The sequence below is a fragment of the Heteronotia binoei genome, chromosome 20, assembly GCF_032191835.1.
Source record: "Heteronotia binoei isolate CCM8104 ecotype False Entrance Well chromosome 20, APGP_CSIRO_Hbin_v1, whole genome shotgun sequence".
In the NCBI taxonomy this organism is placed as follows: Eukaryota; Metazoa; Chordata; class Lepidosauria; order Squamata; family Gekkonidae; genus Heteronotia; species Heteronotia binoei.
The window spans coordinates 10,967,935-10,972,123 of NC_083242.1; the positions used below are offsets into that span (position 1 = coordinate 10,967,935).

Sequence of the window (4,189 nt, forward strand, 5' to 3'; positions counted from 1 at the left end):
GTGTTGCATAAATGAACACCAACAGCAGGAAAAAGGTCAGAGGTTCCCCCAAGTGCCTCTTACAATAGTTTCAGGATCCTGGCAGAGTTTTCACCTTCCCCACCCAGAGAGGAGAAGCCAAAGTCCCTGTCTATAATAAGAACATAAGCCATGTTGGATCAGGCCAATGGCCCTCCAGTCCAACACTCTGTGTCACATAAGAACATAAGAGAAGCCATGTTGGATCAGGCCAGTGGCCTATCCAGTCCAACACTCTGTGTCACATAAGAACATAAGAGAAGCCATGTTGGATCAGGCCAATGGCCCCTCCAGTCCAACACTCTGTGTCACATAAGAACATAAGAGAAGCCATGTTGGATCAGGCCAATGGCCCCTCCAGTCCAACACTCTGTGTCACATAAGAGAGAAGCCATGTTGGATCAGGCCAATGGCCCCTCCAGTCCAACACTCTGTGTCACATAAGAACATAAGAGAAGCCATGTTGGATCAGGCCAATGGCCCCCTCCAGTCCAACACTCTGTGTCACATAAGAACATAAGAGAAGCCATGTTGGATCAGGCCAGTGGCCCCTCCAGTCCAACACTCTGTGTCACATAAGAACATAAGAGAAGCCATGTTGGATCAGGCCAGTGGCCCCTCCAGTCCAACACTCTGTGTCACATAAGAACATAAGAGAAGCCATGTTGGATCAGGCCAATGGCCCGTCCAGTCCAACATTCTGTGTCACATAAGAACATAAGAGAAGCCATGTTGGATCAGGCCAATGGCCCCTCCAGTCCAACACTCTGTGTCACATAAGAACATAAGAGAAGCCCTGTTGGATCAGGCCAGTGGCCCATCCAGTCCAACACTCTGTGTCACATAAGAACATAAAAGAAGCCCTGTTGGATCAGGCGAGTGGCCCCTCCAGTCCAACACTCTGTGTCACACAGTGGCCAAAAAGCCAGGTGCCATCAGGAGGTCCATCAGTGGGGCCAGGACACTAGAAGCCCTCCCACTGTTGCCCCCTCCCTCCAGCACCAAGAATACAGAGTATCACTTGCCCCAGACAGAGTTCCAACAATACGCTGTGGTTAATAGCCACTGATGGACCTCTGCTCCTTAGGCTTATCCAATCCCCTCTTGAAGCTTTCTATGCTATGTCCTGTGGAAGTGAATTCCATGTGTTAATCATCCTTTGGGTGTACTTCCTTTTATCAGTTCTAACCCATAATATTCTCCTACCCATTCCTTTTGGATGTAAAATATTTCTTTTTGCAACCCTTCCTGGTAGGTTTAAGTAGATTAGCAATTCCCAGAGTCCACGGGAAACAGATTAAGCCAAATTGTAAAAGCCCAAATAACCAACCACAAAGGATGCTGCCTGCTGCAACTCTGTATGGTCCAGCATACTGGCTTTGCCTCCACCCCATGAGTTGTGAGTGGATACTTCTGCTGCGTTTGTACACCTGATGGGACTGGATCTCTCAGTCACTCACGTTGTAGAAAGGAAATCCATCTTCAGAGGAAGGTGACTGTTGTGTCTCTGCATGAGCCATTGTTCAAAGCTGGCCTCCTTCCAAACACAAGGTGCACTCTTGAGGAAGGTGCTTCTAAACTTTTCCCACTCTGAAATTACATTTGGGGCGGTGTAGTCAAGTTTGACTTTGGTCTTATAAAAAACATATGTACCTCAGCTATCAACGTTCTAGAAACATCTACATTTATTGTTCCATGTGACCAGAAAAGGATCTCGTCTGGAGCTGCAGGTTTTCTACAGCTGTCAACACTGAACTTCTTCAAACATGTACTTGTGACTGAAATGAAAGGGACGCTGTCATCCCGATTTAAGGCGTGAATCTTTTCAGCTCTCCCATTATTCTTGCTATCTTTCTTATTCAGCTGAAGGACAAACCGTCTTTCTCTGACCCACCCCCCTCCGTTTGCCATCTACCAAACGGATCACCTCCTCCCTCCACCCCCTCTCAGTTTCCAAAAAGCTGGAATTGATGTGGATCTTTTGGACAATCAATAAAGGATGCTGCTTGTACAGATCTGCAGGGCTTTTTTTGCAGAAGAAGCCCAGCGGGAACTCATTGGCAACTCTGTGGGAAACTGGGCAGGGGGAGAAAGGTAAAATCCCCTTTTCTACATATATCATGATCTCGATCAGGGACTGCACAGGTGAGAACTGAAGAGAATCCTGGTCTTATCGGTGATTGTGTTTTGCACAAGGTAGGAACCCTGACCTTATAGATCCATGTTCATTGAGAAGGGAAAAACAAATCTTATCTATTTCATTTCTACCCTGCCTTTCTCCCCAATGGAGATCCAAAAGGCCTTATAACATCCTCCTCCACTTTACAGTCACAACAGCCCTATGAGGTAGGTCAGGCTGAGAATATATGACTGGCCCACCCCAGCAAGGTCCCATGGCAGAATGGAGATCTGAACCCAGGTCTCCCACATCCCATCCGACACTCTAAGCACCACACAGAGAACGCTCACAGATAAAAAATATGTGCTTTGACCAGGGGTAGCTAAACTTGCTTAACATTAAGAGCCACACAGAGTAAATGTCAGATATCTGAGAGCTACAAGACGTGAACATCAGGTGTTTGAGAGCCACAAGGAAGGAAGGAAGGAAGGAAGGAAGGAAGGAAGGAAGGAAGGAAGGAAGGAAGGAAGGAAGGGAGGAAGGAAGGGAGGGAGGGAGGGAGGGAGGGAGGGAGGGAGGAAGGAAGGAAGGAAGGAAGGAAGGAAGGAAGGAAGGAAGGAAGGAAGGAAGGAAGGAAGGAAGGAAGGAAGGAAGGAAGGAAGGAAGGAAGGAAGGAAGGTGGGGAGGGGGAAAGAAAGCAACTTTAACTTTAAATGCATTTTCCAAGCCACTGGCTGGCTTGGAGAAGTGACTTAAAGACAGAATGCCTTCTCCAAGTCAGCCAATGGGGCAGCGGGGGCTTTGTGAAATGTGTGTGAAAGAGTGACATGTGGCTCCCAAGCCACAGTTTGGCCACCCCTGGCTTTGACCTTAATAGGGTTGGTCACACAGGGCTAGATTATATAATCTCAGCCATAGGGCTGTAAGGCTGCAGTTCTATACATTCTATTTGGGAGTCAGCCCCACTGAAACCAGAGAGATAGGGTGGCCACGTCCCGCATGGCCACCGGCAAAGCTATGTGGGGTAGTTCTGCTGGATCCAAGTTGGGATTTGGGGATGGAGTCTGGGGAAGGCAGAGTGACCTCAGTGGGGTACAATGCCACAAAGTCCACCCTCCAAAGCAGCCATTTTCTCCAGGGGAACTGATCTCGGTAGTCTGGAGAGGAGCTGTAATTCCAGGGGATCCCCAGGTCCCACCTGGAGACTGGTATAATTGAACCTCAGTGGGGTACAGATAGGGATGCCAGCCTCCAGGTGTGACCTGGGGATCTCCAAGAGTCTCCCAACCTGAATCTGGCATCTCTACCCTCCCCCCCCCCCCGTCCCGGTCCCTCTCTGGTGAGCAGAGGGGATTTGACAACCTAAGTACAGAGTCTGCCCTCCAAAGCATCCATTTTCTCCAGAGGAACTGATCTCTGCATTCTGGAAATGAGCTGTAATTCTGGGGGGTCCCCAGGTCCCACCTGGAGGCTGGCATCCCTGCAAGAGTCCGCTCTCCAAAGCATCCATTTTCTCCAGAGGAACTGATCTCTCTAGTCTGGGGATAAACTGTAATTCTGGGGGGGTCCCCAGGCCCCACCTGGAGGTTGGCATCCCTAACACAGTGTCACCCTTCTAAAATCCATTGAAGCCACTGGGATTTGATAGGTGTTTAGGATTGCCCTGCGCAGTGCAGTAAATATGAAAACATTCCGATTTTTCTCCGATTTACCTTTTATCAGCTACTTGGAGCATTTCCTACTGACCATTTTCACAGCGATTTCCATTTCTGCTGCAAACGGAAAATCCAAGAATATTTAGTATAGGATGGGTTTTTTTGGGCGGGGGGGAGGGATTATAAAGTTTTCCTTGAAAGAGGCGGAACCTCAAATCACTTTTTTAAAGTTACAGTTTTTTCCTGTCCAACATGCGCGCAACTCCGTGCCCTCCGCGCACAGGATCGCGCTTTGCCCCAGCGCAGAAAGGTGCTTTTCCCGCCGCCCAAAAAACCCGGAACGCTTCGTCATTAAAGGGGCGGGGCCGCCTCAAGGATAAGCCAATGAGGGCGAGGA

The 4,189-nt window shown here is 49.0% G+C and overlaps 1 protein-coding gene across 1 annotated transcript in view; it reads left to right on the forward strand.

The window, feature by feature from the left end:
- The window catches only part of PDAP1 (PDGFA associated protein 1), a 465,345-nt gene that overhangs the window by 169,729 nt on the left and 291,427 nt on the right, over positions 1-4,189 (forward strand). The window lies entirely within an intron of this gene.